The 23,191-nt window shown below is 47.5% G+C and overlaps 1 protein-coding gene across 1 annotated transcript in view; it reads left to right on the top strand.

The window, feature by feature from the left end:
* The first annotated feature begins 3,681 nt into the window (after nt 1–3,681).
* LOC124556548 overlaps nt 3,682–23,191 on the top strand; it is a 376,152-nt gene continuing 356,642 nt past the window's right edge. The window contains exon 1 of the mRNA XM_047130505.1: nt 3,682–3,730. The gene's annotated coding sequence lies outside the window, so the exon portion shown is untranslated. The remainder of the gene's footprint in view (nt 3,731–23,191) is intronic.

Here is a 23,191-nt window from a genome sequence, read left to right as displayed (position 1 = left end):
GCAGGCTGCTATTCTCCCATGGAGACGATCGTAGAGATGCTGGATGTAGTCCTGTGGAGCGGCTTGCCATGCCATTTCCACCTGGCGCCTCAGTTGGACCAGCGTTCGTGCTGGACGTGCAGACCGCGTGAGACGACGCTTCATCCAGTCCCAAACATGCTCAATGGGGGACAGATCCGGAGATCTTGCTGGCCAGGGTAGTTGACTTACACCTTCTAGAGCACGTTGGGTGGCACGGGATACATGCGGACCTGCATTGTCCTGTTGGAACAGCAAGTTCCCTTGCCGGTCTAGGAATGGAAGAACGATGGGTTCGATGACGGTTTGGATGTACCGTGCACTATTCAGTGTCCCCTCGACGATCACCAGTGGTGTACGGCCAGTGTAGGAGATCGCTCCCCACACCATGAGGCCGGGTGTTGGCCCTGTGTGCCTCGGTCGTATGCAGTCCTGATTGTGGCGCTCACCTGCACGGCGCCAAACACGCATACGACCATCATTGGCACCAAGGCAGAAGCGACTCTCATCGCTGAAGACGACACGTCTCCATTCGTCCCTCCATTCACGCCTGTCGCGACACCACTGGAGGCGGGCTGCACGATGTTGGGGCGTGAGCGGAAGACGGCCTAACGGTGTGCGGGACCGTAGCCCAGCTTCATGGAGACGGTTGCGAATGGTCCTCGCCGATACCCCAGGAGCAACAGTGTCCCTAATTTGGTGGGAAGTGGCGGTGCGGTCCCCTACGGCACTGCGTAGGATCCTACGGTCTTGGCGTGCATCCGTGCGTCGCTGCGGTCCGGTCCCAGGTCGACGGGCACGTGCACCTTCCGCCGACCACTGGCGACAACATCGATGTACTGTGGAGACCTCACGCCCCACGTGTTGAGCAATTCGGCGGTACGTCCACCCGGCCTCCCGCATGCCCACTATACGCCCTCGCTCAAAGTCCGTCAACTGCACATACGGTTCACGTCCACGCTGTCGCGGCATGCTACCAGTGTTAAAGACTGCGATGGAGCTCCGTATGCCACGGCAAACTGGCTGATACTGACGGCGGCGGTGCACAAATGCTGCGCAGCTAGCGCCATTCGACGGCCAACACCGCGGTTCCTGGTGTGTCCGCTGTGCCGTGCGTGTGATCATTGCTTGTACAGCCCTCTCGCAGTGTCCGGAGCAAGTATGGTGGGTCTGACACACCGGTGTCATTGTGTTCTTTTTTCCATTTCCAGGAGTGTATTAAAAAACTAAAAACCCGCCTCGGTTGCGAAAAAAAGCACCTAGTGTTAACCTAGGTTTCGGCGTAGATAACTACACCTTCTTCAGAACAACAATAAAACCCACAAGTGCCTAAGAAGACCTTTCTCAATGATTAAAAGAACACCATAGCTATACATTTGTTGTTGTTGTTGTTGTTGTGGTCTTCAGTCCTGAGACTGGTTTGATGCAGCTCTCCATGCTACTCTATCCTGTGCAAGCGTCTTCATCTCCCAGTATCTACTGCAGCCTACATCCTTCTGAATCTGCTTAGTGTATTCATCTCTTGGTCTCCCTCTACGATTTTTACACTTCACGCTGCCCTCCAATACTAAATTAGTGATCCCTTGATGCCTCAGAACATGCCCTACCAACCGATCCCTTCTTCTAGTCAAGTTGTGCCACAAGCTCCTCTTCTCCCCAATTCTATTCAATACCTCCTCATGATCTACCCATCTAATCTTCAGCATTCTTCTGTAGCACCACATTTCGAAAGCTTCTATTCTCTTCTTGTCTAAACTATTTATCGTCCACAATTCATTTCCATACATGGCTACACTCCATACAAATACTTTCAGAAACGACTTCCTGACATTTAAATCTATACTCGATGTTAACAAATTTTTCTTCTTCGGAAACGTTTTCCTTGCCATTGCGAGTCTACATATTATATCCTTTCTACTTCGACGATCATCAGTTATTTTGCTCCCCAAATAGCAAAACTCCTTTACTACTTTAAGTCTCTTATTTTCTAATCTAATTCCCTCAGCATCACCCGACTTAATTCGACTACGTTCCATTACCCTCGTTTTGCTTTTGTTTACGTTCATCTTATAACCTCGTTTCAAGACACTGTCCATTTCGTTCAACTGCTCTTCCAAGTTCTTTGCTGTCTCTGACAGAATAACAATGTCATCGGCGAACCTCAAAGTTTTTATTTCTTCTCCATGGATTTTAATACCTACTCCGAACTTTTATTTCGTTTCCTTTACTGCTTGCTCAATATACAGATTGAATAACATCGGGGATAGGCTACAACCCTCTCTCGCTCCCTTCCCAACCACTGCTTCCCTTTCATGTCCCTCGACTCTTATAACTGCCATCTGATTTCTGTACAAATTGTAAATAGCCTTTCGCTCCCTGTATTTTACCCCTGCCACCTTCAGAATTTGAAAGAGAGTATTCCAGTCAACATTGTCAAAAGCTTTCTCTAAGTCTACAAATGCTAGAAACGTAGGTTTGCCTTTCCTTAATCTTTATTCTAAGATAAGTCGTAGGGTCAGTATTGCCTCACGTGTTCCAACATTTCTACGGAATCCAAACTGATCTTCCCCGAGGTCAGCTTCTACTAGTTTTTCCATTCGTCTGTAAAGAATTCGCGTTAGTATTTTGCAGCTGTGACTTTTTAAACTGATAGTTCGGTAATTTTCACATCTGTCAACATCTGCTTTCTTTGGGATTGGAATTATTATATTCCTCTTGAAATCTGAGGGAATTTCGCCTGTCTCATACATCTTGCTCACCAGATGGTAGAGTTTTGTCAGGACTGGCTCTCCCAAGGCTGTCAGTAGTTCTAATGGGATGTTGTCTACTCCTGGGACCTTGTTTCGACTTAAGTCATTCAGTGCTCTGTCAAACTCTTCACGCAGTATCATATCTCCCATTTCGTCTTCATCTACCTCCTCTTCCATTTCCATAATATTGTCGTCAAGAACATCGCCCCTATAAACGAAAAAAAGGAAAACACAAACGGTACATATGTACAAAGTCAAAACCACTACTTAACTTGATGGTGTACGCTCCACCTCACACCGGCCTGTGTTCGATGGGCCATGACCCGCCATAAACTGCAGCTACAAATGGTCGCTCATTTACCAAAGTGAGCGACCATTTGTAGCTGCACTTTATGGCGGGTCATGGCCCATCGAACATAGGCCGGTGTGAGATGGAGCGTACACCATCAAGTTAAGTAGTGGTTTGACTTTGTACATATGTACTGTTTGTGTTTTCCTTTTTTTCGTTTATAAATGTATAGCTATGGTGTTCTTTTAATCATTGACAATGGTCTTCTTAGGCACTTGTGGGTTTTATTGTTGTTCTGAAGAAGGTGCAGTTATCTACACCGAAACCTAGGTTAACACTAGGTGCTTTTTCTCGCAATCGAGGCGGGCTTTTAGTTTTTTAATATATCTATAAGAGAAGTAATGGAAAGGAAGATTATCGAAGCTGGCTCCTCGCTTCGTCGGCCGGTTGTGTTACAGCTTGCCAGACCGCTTGTTTGAGCTACAGCGGATTGTTTTCGGAGAGGGGTTGCGAGGCGGTGGCTGGGGAGCAGGAGCAGGGAGCAGGAGTCTGCGCGAGGGCGCATGCGCGGCCTCCGGGGGTGACGTCGGCAGCCCGGCGAGGGGCAGTCGGCGAGCAGCGACACGGCCACACTGACGCAGCCGCCGTCCCCGCCGCCGCAGCAGCAGCCCAGGTGAGTAGACCAGTCACACTCAGCGCGTCGGAAACGCCCAATTGAAGGCTATTTCCGCGCCCGCATCACCTCTCTCGCTCCTCCTCAACGAGCCCAGTGCGAGACAACGCATCGCCTATTGCTCCTCGCTCTAGCTCACTTAAGTGGGTGGTTTCTCTGACGGGTATTCTTCGAGAATTTCTATGTTATTGCCTGTAGTCTCTGAGGCGCCTTTCGCAGTTTGACACGATGTACACCGAGGAAATAATGTTTAGACCTTGGTGAGCACACACTGCGGAAAACGTTTTGTTTTATGACAGAAAACTTATTTTTCTCATTTCTTTCTGGAGCAGTTTTTTGCGTTTATCGAAGAAACAATATATGTGAATTTGTAGCTACAAGGAATAAAGTAGTAAACATTTCAGAACCTGCTACCTATGCAAACTGGCTCCGAGCAGAATAGTTTCGTAACAAGTTTTCCAATATTAACCATATGTGAATTTTAGAATGTATGTTTTACAGTACTCATTGTTGCTTTTCTGGTCTTGAAATCACAGATCTAATTTCTGACTTTTGAAAACGTGCAAGCTACGCAGCTTTGAGTTACTTTTATTGGGTTTGATGGAGGTGGACTTCGATGTTTATCTCGGGGATCGTAATCTCCAGACCTTCACAACGATAGAAAGTTGTGCGACGTGGGGCAGCAAATGAGAAAGATTGATTTTAATCAGTAACCACAGAATACTGGGTGATAAAATGGTAAGTCGTGTTATTACGTCCCAGATTGGCTGTGACGTTGCAAGAGAGAAACCAGAGCTGCAGTCGACATTGGGCCAGGAGTCCAATATAATGGCGACTAATGAAGTTTTCAATGGCATCTGCCGTTATTTGAGCTTCTTATCATCGCAGTTGTGTGAGCGCCAAGAATAATATGGAACTGCAAAGATCTGAAATTCCTTATTAAAATGAAGAGGAGCTCAAATAGCGATTCTGAGGTGACCAGTTTGTAACCAGTAATTTTCTTGTAATATAATCCGTTCGGGGAAGGAAATCGGTAGATGTGATGTACATATACAGGCAAACAAATGACTGCAATTTGAGAAAAAATGGATGATTTATTCAAGGGGACGCGCTTCACATATTGAGCGTGTTGTTCCTCTTCTGACCCTTATGCAAGCAGTTGTTCTGATTGACATCGATTGACAGAGCTCTAGGCTGTCCACCTCAGGGATATCGTGCCAAATTCTGCCCACTTGGCGCGTTAGATAGTCAAAATCCCGAGCTGGTTGGAAGGCGGTGCCCATAATGTTCCAAACGTTGTCAATAGGGGAGAGATGTGGTAACCTTGCTGGCAAAGTTAGGTTTTGGCAAGCACGAAGAAAAGCAATAGAAACTCTTGCCGTGTGTAGGCGGGCATTACCTTGCTGAAGTGTAGGTCCATGAAGGCTTGCCATGAAGGGCAACAAAACTGGACGCAGAATATCGTCGACACACTGCTGTCCTGTAAGAGGGCCGCGGATGACAACCAATGACACTGTTAAAGGAAATGGCGCCACAGACCATCACTCCTGGTTGTCGGGCCATAAGACGGGCAACGGTCTAGTTGGTAACCCACCAATGTCTGGGCCGTCTCCAGGTATGTCTTCGCTGACCATTGAGGTTCAGTTCGAAGCGGGACTCGTCAGTGGAGAGAATTCCACTCCAGTCAATGACATTCCGTGCCCCGATGACCAGCTAAGACGTGTCTGGAGACGCCCCAGAGACTGGAGGGATACCTATCTGACTGTCGCCTGCCCGACAACCAGGAGCGATCATCTGGGGTGCTATTTCATTTCACAGCAGGGCCCCTTTGGTTGTCATCTGCGGTACCCTTACAGCAAAGTGGCCCCTCATGGCAAGTCATCCTGGGCCTACATTTCAGCAAGATAATACCAGCCTGTACACAGCGCGATTTTCTGCTGCTTGTCTTCGAGCTTGTCAACCTACCTTGATCAGCAATGTCGCCAAATCTCTTGAGAATTGTGAACATTTGGAGCATTGTGGGCAGGGCCCACCAACCACTTCGGAATTTTGGCGGTCTAACGTGCTAACTGGACAGAATTTGGGACGATAGTCCTCAATAGGACATCCAACAACTCTATCAGTCAGTGCCAATCCGAATAACTGCTTGCATAAGGGCAGAGGAGGATCAACGTGTTATTGACTTGCTCTACCTGTGAAGCTCTTTCTCCTGAATAAATCATCCTATTTCTAAGAAATTGTAATCTTTTGTTTGTCTATAGATGTGCATCACACCTAGCGATTTTCATGCCATTCGGATACTTTCTTCGTGGTGTATCGTATTCTGTATTATCTTAGAGTGTATTTTCATCAAACAGGCATTCTTACTTGAAGTGGTATCATCACTACACCATACGTCTTTCCCATATTCCTCGGTCTTGTAGCACAACTCCATACATTTTATGAACTAGTTCTGCAGTTTTCCAGTATGATATACGTTATGAGAAGCTCCCCAGCCAAAGGATCCAGTTTTACAACTCACTTGTTCAAAATCATGGTACACTGGTGCATTGCATTTATGTGTTCTTTGGTGAGGTAGCAACCGAAGATTCGCGACTTTGTCACAACCATTTTAGCACTCAGCGGTTCTGGATTTCAAAATGTGTTGAACAGGCATGTCTGCTCTGTCACGTTTCGACTTCAACTACGAAACAAGAAACAGCTAGGATGCCTTGCCTTACGTCTTTTACACACAGACTTACACACAAATGACAAAACACCATCTAATCATGACAAAAAGTCAATGATATCCACTGAACGGCAATTTTGTCTCTTGCGTTAGCTGGGTGTCCTATTATTGCAGTGGAAGTCATCCTCGTGTTCCGTGTGGTGGATGGCGTTGTCGTATCTGCTGTACTGGCTTCCGATAATTATAGTATGAGGGGTAGTCAAATGGAAACCGAACACCAGCCACAACGGGAGCAAGGAATGGTTCATTCAAAAGTAATCACCACACACATTAAGGCAATAATCACAGTGGGGAACGAGACGATAAGTTTCATAGAAAGCGGTCGGCCACTGACGGATTCACAACCACTCCCACTCTTGCACTTCCTCGTGGGACTTATGAACTATCAGACCAATTGTGTGATTGGATTGAAGAGTTCCTAGATAACAGAAAGCAACATGTCATTCTCAATGGAGAGAAGTCTTCCGAAGTGAGAGTGATTTCGGGTGTGCCGCAGGTGAGTGTCGTAGGAACGTTGCTATTCACAATATACATAAATGACCTTGTGGATAACATCGGAAGTTCACTGAGGCTTTTTGCGGATGATGCTGTGGAATATCGAGAGGTTGTAACAATGGAAAATTGTACTGAAATGCAGAAGGATCTGCAATGAATTGACGCATAGTGCAGGGAATGGCAACTGAATCTCAGTGTAGATAAGTGTAATGTGCTGCGAATACATAGAAAGAAAGATCCTTTATCATTTAGCTACAATGTAGCAGGTCAGCAACTGGAAGCAGTTAATTCCATAAATTATCTGGGAGTACGCATTAGGACTGATTTAAAATGGAATGATCATACAAAGTTGATTGTCGGTAAAGCAGATGCCAGACTGAGATTCATTGGAAGAATACTAAGGAAATGCAATCCGAAAACAAAGGAAGTAGGTTACAGTACATTTGTTCGCCCGCTGCTTGAATATTGCTCACCAGTGTGGGATCCGTACCAGATAGGGTTGATAGAGGAGATAGAGAAGATCCAACGGAGAGCAGCGCGCTTCGTTACAGGATCATGTAGTAATCGCGAAAGCGTTACGGCGATGATAAGATAAACTCCAGTGGAAGACTGCAGGAGAGACGAGACGCTCAGTAGCTCGGTACGGGCTTTTGTTGAGGTTTCGAGAACATACCTTCCCCAAGGAGTCAAGCAGTATATTGCTCCCTCCTACGTATATCTCGCGAAGAGACGATGAGGATAAAATCAGAGAGATTAGAGCCCACACAGAGGCATACCGACAATCTTTCTTTTCACGAACAATACGAGACTGGAATAGAAGGGAGAACCGATAGAGGTTGAGTACCTCTATCGGTACTTTCCCTCCGCCACACACCGTCAGGTGGCTTGCGGACTGTGGATGTAGATGTAGATGTAGACTGAAACCGACGTCCACACATGTCTTTCTTCAGGTACCCAAAGATTTGAAAATCACACAATGAACGATCCGGGCTGTACGGAGGATGTTTCAGTGTTTCCCAACAAAATCGCTGAAGCGTAACCTTCGTCCGATTGGCAGTGTGGGAGCGGGCCTTATCGTGCAACCACAACAGAGCGCAGCACTATGGAGACACTTTGCAGAAACTGCAACGCGCCATACAATCAAGACCCCCAGGAATGCTGTCGGACGGAATCTTCCTGTTGCACGATAACGCCCGCCACCACAATAATAATCGGACGAAGGCTACGCTCAGCGATTTAGTTGAGAAACATTGTAATATCCCCGTACAGCCCGGATCTTTCGCCGTGTCATTTTCACCTGAAGAAAGACATGCGTGGGCGTCGGTTCCAGTCGGACGAGGAGGTGCAGGAGAGGGTGCGGTTGTGGATCCGTCGGCGGCCGATCCCGTTATACGAAACGTGAACTGATAGTTTCGTCTCCCAGTTGGGTAAATAACTTAACGCGTGTGGTGATTACTTTAGAATGGAACCACTCCATGCTCCCTTTGAGGCAGGTGTTGGTTTTACATTTCCCTGGCCCCCATATATCTACGACCACATAGTACATTTAATAAATTTTAGTCGAACACTGTTGGCACTAAAATTTTCACCACATTACATCCAGCGATTGACACTGTATGTAAAAGCAGATACCTTTATAGGCAATCGAAGTAATGCAGGAAGCCATATCTTCGGAATGTACCCAACATGATAAAGTAATTACTAATTTCCAGAATTCTGTAAGACATGACGTCAGCAACTGTGTGGTTTACCAAACTATGCAGTAAATTGCAGGGAACTAAGTCACACTGTTAATTGTCTTTATTACTTGATTACTAGTTTCGAGCGTAAGCTCGTTATTAAATCATCCCCGAAGCGATGCAATAACATCCACTACTACAGTTACACGACTATCAATTCCTGCTAAACTCTTCTTGTAAATTAGTGCGGGGCTAAACTTCACTCACGTAACTAATTAGGTGAATGAAGTTTAGCTTTGCACTAATTTACAAGAAGAACTAACCTAAGGACATCACACACATCCACGCCCGAGGCAGTATTCGAACATGCGGCCGTAGCAGCAGCGCGGTTCCGGACTGAAGCGCCTAGAGCCGCTCGGCCAAAGCTGACGGCCAAGAAGTGTTTAATTGGAATAAAGTCATGTGGTGTCGTAAGAGATGTTATTGCCTAGCTAACTGGGTGATTTAAAAATGAGCTTAGGCTCGAAACTAGTCATCAAGCAATAAAGAAAATTAAAACTGCAACACCGACTGTTCTCTGCAATTGATTGCATAATTTGATAAGATATTTGGTTAAGACACAGAATTAGAATCCTCGAGAGCCAGGATTCAAATTCTCTTCAAACCGCCAATACGCAAATGTCTGGATAGCAACTCAGAAAAGAACACGAGACATTTCTTTCCTCATCCTTACCAATATGAGCTTGTAATCCGTCTCTAATGACCTCGTCGTCGACAGGACATTAAATCCTAATACGCCGTCCCTCCATTTTAGTCCGAATGTGGTGTTGACACTTCAAGGTCGCGTCCTTGCACTCATTGCATTGCATAACACGTTTTTCTTTCTGGTGCTCAAGGAAAACTTTGTCTTCGTGGAGTGTATGCGAAGTTCTACTGTCTAATGCTTAATCTTGAACAAAAATTAACTGAACAAGCGCTTGAACTTTAAGGAAAAGTTTGATCCCGTAAGATCTTACCACAAATTTACAATTTTTTTTAAGGAAATGGAATATTGTGGTTTTGCGCCCCGTCGACAAGGAGGTCATTAGAGACGGAGCACAAGCTCGGATTGGCTAAGGATGAGGAAGGAAATCGATCGTGCTGTGTCAAAGGAACCTTATGTGGTCAAGGGAAATCACGGAAAACCTAAGTTTGGATGTCTGGACCCGGATTTCAATCGCCGTCCTCCGAATGCGAGTCCAGTGTCTTATATCAAAGCTTGCTCAGTTTTAAGTTTTAGTCCGTGTAATTTATGCAGTGATATTGAACAATGCTAACAACGTTATTCTGGTAACAAACCAATTTCTCCCATAAAGCCAAAGACACTCTATCGGTCTACGTGCCAATGTGTTCGCACTGGTTGGGCGAGTTGAAAAAAGATGGGGGGAGGGGGGATGGAGAACGGATATATGAAAAGATGTACCTGCCCAAAACTTTTCGCATTCGTGGCTTCGTGTACGCCGGCCTGTGTGGCCGAGCGGTTCTAGGCGCTTCAGTCTGAAACCACGCGACCGCTAAGGTCGCAGGTTCGAATCCTGCCTCAGGCATAGATGTGTGTGATGTCCTTAGGTTAGTTAGGTTTAAGTAGTTCTAAGTCCTAGGGGACTGATGGCCTTAGATGTTAAGTCCCATAGTGCTCAGAGCCATTTGAACTTCGTGTGCGTCCTATGTTAACACCGAAATCGAGAAGGATTACATCACTAGGGAAGGTTTCGGAGAAGGAATTGACAGTGGCCTTTTTGAACGAACGCGTAATAATTTAGGAAACGACAGAGCATGTAATTCAGGTTGCTCAGACGGGAATTTGAGCCGCACATTGTCTTTTACGATACATCTTAAGCACTGAGCTGCCTCGCTCATGCAATTAAAACAGTGTCTAGTTAAGTAGAAACAGGATACTCGATCAGGTAATACACAAATGCCGCTGGGGTGTATGAAGAGATAAGCAGAAATAGCCCGAGGTGCTATCCAGCGCTACAGTTTGAAAACAAAGCGAGCACAGAGGCAGAGTTCTGTGACGGGCGGAAGTTGAGCGGCGAGCGCTCCACACTTGTGTGGCTGTGTGTGCCCCCCTAGCGCATCCAGCATTCACTCCCTCCATTTGTTGGGAGCAAGAGATGCGCCTACCGCTAATGTAAACCGTGCCGCTGCCAGACGCCCAAGACACTATCATCTGGCCACATGTTTTGGATGGGGGGAAGTTTTTCTCGCCAGCCGCTGTTGTCTCGAGGTTTCTGGTAAAACTCTGAAATTAGCTTTTCAATCGCTTTACTCCGTGATGTTTGACCTGAGCCGCTGCAGCTGTTGTTTCAGTATTTACGACTAACGTTTGTTCGAATTTAGGTAAAGAAAAAAAATTGGCCAGGAGCGAGTAGGACTCGCGCCCTGTTGGTTCTCTTCAAACTTAATTACATCCCGAGACAGTTCATCCTGGGAATCAAGAATCTCGAAATATTTGTCTGTTATCGACATTCGTACTGGACGGTCCTAAAAATTCTAAGACTTTCGAGAATGTTTGAATTGTAAGCTTGAAATCAGATAACAAATGAGGAAAGAAATATTTTTTTGTATGATATAATTACAAATTAAAAATTTTCTGAATTTTCCTTTAGTTGTACTGTGAAATTTTGCTTCTTGCCAAATTTCATGATACTAGATCAAGGGTAAGTACCCCACAGGTTTTGATGAGTGAATTTTCGAGTATCAAAATATGTGACATTGCATTGTCTTAGAAGCTTCAATTTTTTACATCGTCAAAGGAACGTATACCTTAGTATGTGACATAAGTTTCAACTTGGTACGTCTATTTGGTCCTGAGAAAACGAGTTTTTAACAGTCTTACAGACAGACAGACAGATAGATGGAAAAAAAAGTGATCTTGCAAGGGTTCTAGTTTCACCGTTTGAGGTACAGAACCCTAAAAAAGATATACATTCGACTCTCAATTAGTCAGAGTGCGAGGGACATAACAGAAAGTTCGAATAACCGACAGTTCGATTTAATACGAGTTTGATTGATCAACGTGGGGTCAGGTAAAACTCGAAATAAAAGTATAGGTAAAAAAATGGTATTGTATTTTCAACAACATACGTATTTCTTTGCAAAAGGAAGCAGGAAGTAACAGCTATTGTTTATTGTTCACTAGTTGTAATATTTTTTATTTATACTAGTGTTTCAAACGGAAGGCACACAAAAATTTTCGAGAATACACAAGAAAACTTAAATTCCATCTATTTTTCCGTGCTTAGCAAATGTTTCGTCAGTGATCGCATTTTCTCCACAAATGTTTTTAAAATTGTAGTCACGTCTTTTTTTTTAAGTTAGTAAGCCTCTCCTTGCTTGCGGCAAGTCCTTAAATACCAGACTAACAGCGAACGACTTCTGTTCTTTTTAAGGATATAACCTGCGACAGACCTGTTTCGTTCTGTACGTTAACTAAAGCATTTCAAGAGGTGCCAACTCACCTCGTCGGGTTCACCCCCCCCCCCCCGCTCCGCCCCCTCCCCCCCCCCCCCATGAACTTATCTTTCAGGTCAAGATTGTAGACAGCGTAAACATCGGAAATTCAAAACCTTTCGTTATATCCATTTTTTTCATTCCAAATTCCACAGAGTCAGTACCTCGCTTCTTTTCTGCGGAAGCAAACACTTCTACTACTTTGGAGTCATTTTTACAACTGATTCGTATGCTACGGCAAGTTATGAATCGAGCTGCTCGTATACACTGAGGTGACAAAAATCATTGGATAGCGATGTGGGCATATACAGATGGTGGTAGCATCGCTTACACAAGGTATAAAAGGACAGTACATTGGCGGAGCTGTCATTTGTAGTCAGTTGATTCATGTGAAAAGACGTCCAACGTGATCATCACCGCACGACGGGAATTAGCAGACTTTGAACACGGAATAGTAGTTCGAGCTAGACGCATGGGACATTCCATTTCGAAAATCGTTAGAGAATCCAATATTCAGAGATTCAGTGTCAAGAGTGCGTCGAGAATACCAAATTTCATGCATTTCCTCTCACCACGGACAAGGCTGTGGCCGACGGCCTTCATTTAACAACGAAGAGCAGCGGCGTTTGCGTGGAGTTGTCAGTGCTAACAGACAAGCAGCACTGAGTGAAATAACCGCAGAAATCAATGTGAGACGTACGACGAACGTAATCGTCAGGGCAGTGTGCCGAAATTTGGCGTTAATGGGCTCAGGCAGTAGACGACCGACGCGAGTGCCTTTGCTAACAGTATTATATCGCCTGCAGCGCCTCTCCTGGGCTCGTGACCTTAACGGTTGGGCCCCAGACGACTGGAAAACCATGGCCTGGTTAGATCAGTCGCGATTTCACTTAATAAGAGTTGATGGTAGGATTCGACTCCACGAAGCCATGAACCCGAGTTGTCAACAACGCACTGTGCAAGCTGGTGGTGACTGCTAAATAGTGTGGTCTGTATTTACATGGAGTGGACGGGCTGCTCTGGTCCAGCTGAAACGATCATTGACTCAAAATGGTCATTCTCGACTACTTGTTCCCAAACAATGATGGAATTTCCAAGGGTAACAATGCGCCATACCCCTGGCTACAGTTGCTCGAAGTTGGTGAAGAACTTTCTGGGCAATTCGAGCGAATGATTTCGCCACTCAGATCTCCCGATATGATTCCGATCAAACATTTATTGGATACTATTGAGAGGTTAGTTTGTGCACAAAATCCTGCACCGGCAACACTTTCGCAATTGGGGACGGCTGTAGAGACAGCAGATCTCAGTATTTCTGCAATGGACTTCCTGTTATGATGACGACGAACGAATCGTCGCCAGTGTGAATGACTGGTTCAAAATGGCTCTGAGCACTATGGGACTCAACTGCTGTGGTCATCAGTCCCCTAGAACTTAGAACTACTTAAACCTAACTAACCTAAGGACATCACACACATCCATGCCCGAGGCAGGATTCGAACCTGCGACCGTAGCAGCAGCGCGGCTCCGGACTGGAGCGCCTAGAACCACACGGCCACCGCGGCCGGCAGAATGACTGGTGGCTAATGCTAAATAGAAACATACAAATCTCTTCTTTCCGTATACAGCAGGTTTGTCAGTGAAGTCGATAAGGAGCTGGCTGCGTGGTCTGGGTCTACAACGACTAAAATAATTAGAAGTCGTTGGCAAAAAATAATATATTGTACTTAACTGGTGGTACAGGAGTCTTCATAGTCAGGAGGAATATAATTACAAACAGAGAGCTATAGAGGCATCAAATAGGCCATATTTTAACTAAGCGCCTTGTTAGAGGTTGCTTCCTATCAGCTGAAGGCTATACTACTTTCCTACTTGACGTCCCGAACAAGAGTGGCCGTGCGCACGCTAGAGACTTGTTGCAAGCCGCGGAGCGGCGCTAATCTCGACTTGCGGGTCCAGCAACACCAGTACGGACCGCGGTCGATAACTGCAACCCCTAACAAGTGTGGAATCGAACGTTAATGCCACACTTCCAACGACTTGTTGAGTCCATGCCACATCTGGTTGCTGCACTACACTGGGCAAGAGGAGGTCCGATACGATATTATGAGGTATCCCATGACTTTTGTTACCTTACTGTACAGTAACGCGCAGCGCGCTCGCTTGAGAGGCACTGAAGTGATCGGATCGCTCGGCGCGCCGTATAACGAACATGAGCTGGTAAACCGGCCAGCCTGACTGTGGTTTCTAGGCGGTTTCCCGTCCTCGTTAAGGCAAATCCTGGGCTGGTTCTAATGCGGCCTCAGAGAACACGATAGATAAACAGTTAATACAATAACACGCAGAAGAGAGTTTACACGAATCACAGACAGATGGCGAAGAGACCTGCATTCTCTAGGTTATCTTCACGACTGTGTCAGGAAGCGCAAAAAATGGTTCAAAGGGCTCTAAGCACTATGGGACTTAACTTCTGAGGTCATCAGTCCCCAAGACTTAGAACTACTTAAACCTAACTAACATCCATGCCCTAACACACATCCATGCCCGAGGCAGGATTCGAACCTGCGACCGTAGCAGCAGCAGCGCGGTTCCAGACTGAAGCGCCTAGAACCTCTCGGCCACAGTGGCCGGCTAAGGAAGCGCATCCGGTCACATAATTGAATAATACTAGAAAGGTAAAGTTAGCCAAAATCTGAACCCCACCTGTAGGCCGGCCGTGGTGGCCGTGCGGTTCTAGGCGCTGCAGTCCGGAACCGCGGGACTGCTACGGTCGCAGGTTCGAATCCTGCCTCGTGCATGGATGTGTGTGATGTCCTTAGGTTAGTTAGGTTTAAGTAGTTCTAAGTTCTAGGGGACTGATGACCTAAGACGTTAAATCCCATAGTGCTCAGAGCCATTTGAACCCACCTGTGGGCCCTGGGGTTAGAATAGGTTCAAGGTATTCGTGCCTGTCGTAAGAGGCGACTACAAGGAGTCTCACACCTTTCGGCCTTTATGTGATGGTCCCCTATAGTTTTTGACCTCCATTTTTCAAAATTTTCTCGAAGAGCGAGCCAATTGGGGAAGGGCGCCCCTCATGGTGCATCGTGTCCATTGCGCATTGAGACCTTTAGCCCACTTTGTCGCCATGGCATTGTATTCCCACTCATCCTCCATCCCTTGGGCGAGTGCTCATTCCTGGGTGCATTTTCCTCCACCCACTATGCAGTGTCGTTTTCTGCGCCGACGATGACTATGGAATTCTTTGCACCTCATATTCAGCACAGTAGTCAGTCCGTTGTGGTGAAGTCACCATGTACCCTGTTGGTTGTAGCCCCCTGAGTACACAGGGATCGCTCTGCTGATGCCTGCACCGTTAACTCCCCACATATGCCAAGGAGTAGATGCCCGTCACCCTGGGGCATCGAGACTTTCAGCAATGGCCATCCTGCCAGGTGGCCTTTTATGCGGCTCGGTGGCGCCTGTGGAGAGGGCCCCTGGTCGAAGTGGGTAGCGCACAATGAAGCGTACAATGTCATCACTTGCTGGTGATCAAACGCCAGCAGTCTCTAAGTGGTCCAAGTCTCAATATAATGAAAAGAAGTTTGATCTTAAATCGTTCACCTCCCTGACCACACCGTGGGAGGAATGCCATGCTAAGGACGGCGGTGAACCTTATTCACCCCAGTACCTCGTATGTACGACAGCTGATGGGGACTCCTTTGTCTCGGTGAAGACTCAGTATTTTTTAGAGCATTTAGAGGACAAGTTTGGGTAGGTGGAGGGCTTGTCCAAAATGCTGTCAAGGTCAGTCTTGATAAAAACGGCATCCTCTGCCAATCAGTCACAGGCATTACTCCCTTGTGACAAACTGGGGGGATGTTTCCATTACCATCACGCCTCATAAGAGCTTAAATGTGGTCCAGGGTATCATATTCCACAGGGACCTTCTTTTGCAGTCTGACGACGAGCTACGCGCCAACGTAGAGCCATGAGGAGTTCATTTCGTCTGGTGTGTCTATCAGGGTTCAAGGGCTAATCAGGTGCCTTCATTTTGGCCTTTGAGAGTGACACATAACCAGAGAAGGTCAAGGTGATGGTCTACTGCTGTGATGTCAAGCCATATATCCCTCCCCCAATGTGGTACTTGAAGTGCTGGAAGTTTGGCCATACGTCTTCCTGCTGTACTTCCAGCATCACATGTCAAGATTGTGGACATCCATCCCATCCCAATACTCCATGTGCCCTGCCTCCCACCTATGTCAACTGCGGACAGCATCATTCCCCTTGCTCACCAGACTGCAGGAATTTACAGTGAGACAGGAAAATCACGGAATACAAGACCCTGAACCAACTGATCTACACTGAGGCCTAGAGGTAATTTGAGTGCCTACATCCTGTGGCTATGACCTCCTCCTATGGCACCGCTACGAGAACAGTTGTAGCCCCATCAGTTCTGTGAGTTCCAGTCGGCTCTCAGAACTGGGAGACTACATCTGCCCCCTTGATGGTGGGGGCACTTCCCTCCCTGTTGCTCCTGCAGCACCTACCTTGGGAGCACTGTTCCCCCCACCATCAGGGACACCAGTACTCACTTCTCAGCCAGAGAAGCGTATGTCTTCTTCGGCTCCTCTCACTAGGAAGGGGTACCTTGGGTCACTCCCTTCCCAGGTTTCTGCTAGTGGCAAAGATGACACCTGCCAGTGGCTGAAGTGCCCAAAAGCAGCTGGTCATAGGGCTTCACGATCATCTTCACTCCCAGAGACTGAATCAGGGAAGCCCTACCAGCCAGAGAAACCCGAGGATCAGCGAGAGAAATCCCGAGACCCCAAGACCAAGGGAATTGCGATGGCACCCACACCAACACTGCCTACAAGCTCTGCGTCTGAGGATGAGGTGAAGATTCTGGCTTCTGCTGAGGACCTAGATCTCGCCAGATCCTCAGATACAATGGATATAGCCTGTTTAGGAAATAAGTCGGTGGCAGCAGGTAACCCTGAGGTGGAGACTACCTCATTGAGTGTTTCATGTTTTTCCAGTTTCACGATCACATCATCATCCAGTGGAATTTCGGCTGAGCTACGCCAACTGCTAAGCTTTAGACCTGCTTTCTACATTGCCCTCCAGGAAACTTGGTTCCTGGCAATGCGGACCCATGCCCTTCGCGGACACAGGGGATACCACAAGAACTGTAGTGAATATAATAGAGTGTCAGATGGAGTTTGCGTTTATATCCTGAACTTGGTATGTAGTGAACCTGTGCCCCTTCAAACTCGTCTTGAAGCTATGGCTGTTAGGATACGGACTAAGTCGGAAATAACTGTCTGCAGTGTATATCTCCCTCCAGATGGTGCGGTACCCCTGAACATATTGGCTGCACTGATGGATCAACTCCCTAAGCCTTTCCTACTTTTGGGAGATTTTAACGCCCATAACCGCTTGTGGGGTAGCACCATGCTTACTGGCCATGGCAGAGATATCGAAACTTTACTGTCTCAGTTTGACCTCTGCCTCTTAAATAATGGGGCAGTCACGCATTTCAATGTGGCTCATGGTACTTACACGGCCATTGATTTATCAATTTGCACACCAGGACTACTCCCATCTATCCACTGGAGAGCATACGACGACCTGTGTGGTAGTGACCACTTCCCCATCTTCCTGTCACTCCCCCGGCACCACACCCATGGACGCCACCCCCAGGGGGCTCACAGTCCTTTCGTGAGTACATGTGTGGTGAGCATGGGGCCCCAAGCTATTGCAGCCTTTCTTCTTTCTTGGGCTACATTTCCTTTCCCTTGCCCTCTTTTCCTGTCCTTGCTACCTCCCCTCTCCCCTCTCCTCTCCCTCTCTTGGTGTCCTTGTTTGTGTTGGCCCCGATATCCTCCTGGTTATGGTGGCTTTGCAATTTGGTTTTGTTGAGTAATTATCTCATCCTTTTGGCATTCTCTGGTCCCCCTCTGGTGTTTGACCCCCCATTACTGCATTTCTACTCCATAGTGTGAGCCATTTGGGGAAGAGTGCCTTACCTAATGTCTCCGGTGTGTGCCCTCCTAGTTCCTTCCATCTTTTCCTTCATGTTGTTGTCTGATGCTAGGTTGCATAGCCAGCATGGTAGCCAGCCCGAGTGGTGGGGTCGCTATGTACCCTTTTGGTTAAGCGCTCTGAAAACACGGGGATCACACCTCTGATACGTGAGCTGTGACTTCCTCATGTAAGCCTTGCTTGTCATCCTGGAGCATCAGAACTCTTGGCAATGGCCGCCGTGCCAGACAGCTCTTGCTGTGGCTGGGTGGCGCCTGTGGGGAGAGCCCCTGATCAAAGTGGCTGGTATCAGGGTGGACGCTATGCAAATGAAATGCATATGGCTCCAGAACTCTGACTGTTCTTCTATGGCTGTCTCTCTGAATGGAAATGATTCTTTTAGTGCTGATCCTTCTACCCTTTCGAGCTTCCCTTCCATGGATACACCTGGGGGGAGGGTTAGGCTCGTTGGCTTGGGGCAAAACCTTTCCTCCACTATCTGGTTTTCACCAGTACTGATGGGGATACTTTCATGAATACCAAACCTTTATTTTTTCTGGAGCACATTGAAGACAAGTTTGGCGATGTGGACTCTCTGAGCAAGATGTGGTCAGGTTCATTGTTGATCAAAACTGCTTCTGCTGCCCAGTCTGTGGCCCTTCGTGCCTGTGACCATCGGGGCACAATTCCTGTGTACATTACTCCCCCCCTCCCCCCAATCAGTCTTTGAATATGGTTCAAGGTGTAATTTTTCACAGGGACCTCAACCTTCAAACTGATGAGGAACTTAGGGACACTCTAGGATGGCAGGTTGTTCAATTTGTTCAGTGTGTTCAGAAGGGTCCGAAGGACATTGCAATTGATACTGGTGCCTTTATCCTGGCCTATGAAGGGGATACCCTCCCTGAGAATTCAAGATTATGGTTTGTCGATGTGACGTAAAGCCACACATCCCTCCACCTATGAGATGTTTTAAGTGCTTGCGTTTTGGACACATGTCTTCCCACTGTTCGCAGACCCCTCTCTGTGGTGACTGTGGACGTCTACTCCACAAAGGGAGTTCCTTTCTTCGCCCTCCTATGTGTGTCAATTGTCATGGTATTCATTCTACACATTCGCCAGATTGCCCGGCTTATAAGAAGGTGAAGAAGATACAGGAGTATAAGTCCCTTGATCGTCTAACCTACACTGAGGCTCGTAAGAAGTTTGCACGTCCTCATCCTGTGTCAATGACGTCTAGCTATGCTTTAGTTATATCTTCACCTCTTCCTCCCCCTTCCTTATCACAGTCCTGAACCCAACTCCTACCCCCCCCCCCCCCCCTCCCTGCGGTTCCTACACCCTCCCCTCTGGGCGGCGCTTTCCCTCCCCAACCGGAGAAGTGTCCCGCTCCTTGACAAGGGCACCCCTCTCTGGAGCCCCATCCCGGCACCTTCCAGGCCAAAGGTCTGCTGCCACACGACAACCACGAGAACCAACGTCTATGGGCCCCCAGGTTGCCTGCTCTCTTTCTGTTCCAGATCTTGCTGCAGCTGGCTCCCTTTTGCAGCACAGCCCTCCTCAATCCCAAACAGAAAAGAAGAAACAAGAAACATAAGTCCCATGACACGGAGCCTCTGGTGGCACCAGAGGTCCTGTCCCCACCTTTGCAACCTAACTCTAACCTGCTGTTCATGGATGTCGCCCCCTCCATGTCGGTGACGAATGGTGACCCAGTGGCATGACTGGCTTTAGCCTGTTCACCCCACATTTGAATCATCATGCTGTGGTTATCCAGTGGAATTGTAATGGATATTACCGTCACCTTCTGGAGTTGAAATCTTTATTTCGTTTTGCTCTACAGCTTGTGTGGTTCTACAGGAATCTCATTTTACTTTTTACTAATGATCACTCACCGACCCTCTGTTGGTTCTGTGCTTTCTGTCGAAATTGGGTCGTTTGTACGTTTGCTCGTACGGTCATTGCTAGAACATAGATTCCTCTTCAAATTACATTGGAAGCGGTTGCTGTTAGGGCCCACCTGGACTCTGGGGTCACAGTTTGCAATCTTTATCTCTCTCCTGACAGGACTCTTACACCTGCTGCCTTAACTGCCCTTCTGCAGTAACTTTCTCCTCACTTCCTCCTTCTCAGGGATTTTAATGCTCATCAACCCGTGTGGGGCAGTGCATTTCCATCTAGTTGGGATCTTCTCATAGACCAGTTTCTTGCAGACCACGACTTGTGCATTCTTAATGATGGCTCCCTTACCTATTTCAGTGCCCGTCATGGTACCTTTCCTGCCATTGATTTTTCTCTTTCTTCTCCCTCCCTCCTCCCTTCCTTACACTGGTCGCCACACGACGACCTTAGCGATAGTGACCACTTCCCATTTATTCTCTCGCTCCCTTCCCACTCCCCGATGGACAGGTTACCTCGTTGGTCTTTCCAACGCGCCGATTGGCCTCTATATACTGCACAGGTCGTTTTTTCTCCCTCTTTGTCGGGTTGTATTGATGACGTCCTACATGACGTGTCTGATGCGATTGTTCGCGCTGCTAGCCTTGCTATCCCACGCTCATATGGACCATTTCGCCGCCAACAAGTCCCGTGGTGGAGTACGGCCATTGCCATTGCCATCCGTGATCGCCATAGAGCTTTGCAACACCTTAAGAGGCACCCATCCGCTGTCAATTTTATTAACTTTTAAACTCCTTCGCGCCAAAGCTCGCTACTTAATCAAATGGAGCAAACGTGTGTGTTGGGAACGCTTTGTTTCTTCCCTCGGTTCTACTGTCCCTCTGTCATGGGTATTTGCTTTCTCCAAGGTTGCCATCGGCAGTGTACCCTCCTGGGCTTTGACCTCCTGGATGGCCTTTGCACAGACCCGTTGATTCTCATGGAACATCTTGCGACCCATTTTGCAACGGCATCAGCATCTACCTCCTATCCAGATGCTTTCCTTCATCAGAAACAGCGGGCCGAAGCCTCTGCCTTATGTTTTACCCCTTGTCAGTCAGAATCTTACAACGAACCTTTTACTGATTGGGAACTTCTTTCTGCACTTTCTTCTTCTCTTGATACGTCCCCTGGCCCAGACGCCATTTGTAGCCAGTTGCTTCAACATCTTAGTGCTCCACAACGACAACAACTTCTCCAGGTGCTTAACTGTATTTGGCTCCAGGGTGACTTCCCTTCTCAAGGGAGGGATAGCATCGTGGTTCCTGTCCTGAAGCCTGTTAAGAACCCCCTGTTTGTCGAAAGTTATCGGCCAATTAGTCTGACAAACGAAGTTTGCAAGTTACTTGAATGGATGGTAGCCCGTCAGCTCAATTGGGTCTTGGAATTTCGGGATCTATTGTCCCCTTACCAGTGTGGGTTCCGAAAGTGACGGCCTCCGATCGATCATTTACTTCGCTTGGAATCCGCAGTTAGGCAGGCTTTTTCCCAGCGCCGCCATTTGATCGCAGAATTTTGCGACCTTCGCAAGGCCTATGACACGGCTTGGCGCCATCATATCTTACTTACACTTCATGAGTGGGGTCTTTGGGGCTCACTCCCGATTTTTATCCGCCAGTTCCTGTTCCATCGGTCTTTCAGGGTCCGGGTTGGTACTGTTTTTAGTTCTCCATGGACCCAGGAGAATGGCATCACACAGGGTTCCGTATTGAGTGTACTTTTCCTCATTGCTATAGATGGACTTGTGGCCTTTGGTCACCCCTGCTCTGTATGTGGATGATTTCTGCATTTGAGTTAGTTCCTATTCGATGGCTTCTGTAGAGCGGCAGCTCCAGGGTGCTATATGGCGTGCCTCTGCATGGACTCTCTCACACGGGTTTCAATTCTCTACTTTAAAATCGCGGGTGGACCACTTCTGTCACCGTACTACAGTCCACCCCGATCCAGAGCTCTGCCTCGATGCACAACGATTACGTGCGGTCCCACAGTTTCGTTTCCTGGGTATTCATTTCGACAACAAGCTCACTTGGCTGCCTCATATCAGACTTCTGAAGATAGGATGTTTCTGTAAACTCAATGTCCTGCACTTCCTTAACCACACCTCTTGGGTTGCAGATCATTCCACTCTTCTCCACCTTTATCGGGCTTTAGTGCTGTCTCACTTGGACTATGGTTGTCAAGTTTATGGGTCAGCTGCTCCTTCCACACTGCGCATTCTGGATTTGGTCCACCATCGTGGTATCCGTTTGGCCACCAGTGCCTTCCCTACTAGCCCTGTTGATGGTCTCCTGGTTGAAGCTGCGAGCCCCATCTTTCTGTTCGGTGGTTCCAGCTTCCGGTTTCTTATGCAATCGCTGTCCGTTACAGTCCCACTCATTCTTCCTATTGTATCCTGTTGCCAGACCAAGGACGTCGCCCACCTGATTCCCACTCTCGGGTGGGTTTACCAGTTGGGCTCCATCTCTTCACCGTGATTTTCAGCTCCCATCTTTGTCCTGTCTCCCACGTTCCCTCCCCAACACTCCCCCCCCCCCCCCCCCCTTGGTTAGTTCCTCGGCCCCGGATTCGGATTGATCTCCGCCGAGGTCTGAAAGATTCCATTCCCTGATGGTGTTCATTATTTTTTCCACATAATTTTATGGGAGTTTCGGGATGCTGTTGATTTTTACACTGATGGCTCTAGATCTGCTGATCATGTGGGATACGCCTTCACATCCTCTGTTGGCATGGAAAATCATCTCCTGCCAACTGCATGTGGGGTGTTTACTGTGGAATTGATGGCAATTTCCCGAGCCCTTATTTTTATTAAACAGTCCCAACTCAACCGCGTTTTGTTATATACAGACTCAATGAGTGGCCTTCAGGCTATTGATCAGTGTTTTTCCCGCTATCCCTTGGTCGTGGCCATCCATGGCCGTCTCGCTGATCTTCACCAAGCTGCTTGTTCTGTTGACTTCCTTTGGGTCCCTGGCCATGTGGGTATCCCAGGTAATGAGCTTGCTGATCGTTTGGCTGGGGGAGCAGTCACTTACCCCCCCCCCCCCCCCCCCTATGTAACCCCTCCTGTGCGGCGGATTTACGGCTGCATATCAAATCCCACTTCTCACAATCATGGGCCGATTC

The sequence above is a fragment of the Schistocerca americana genome, chromosome X, assembly GCF_021461395.2.
Source record: "Schistocerca americana isolate TAMUIC-IGC-003095 chromosome X, iqSchAmer2.1, whole genome shotgun sequence".
NCBI classification, from domain to species: Eukaryota; Metazoa; Arthropoda; class Insecta; order Orthoptera; family Acrididae; genus Schistocerca; species Schistocerca americana.
Note: the sequence above shows the minus strand (reverse complement) of the source record. Positions and strands in the feature narration are given on the sequence as shown.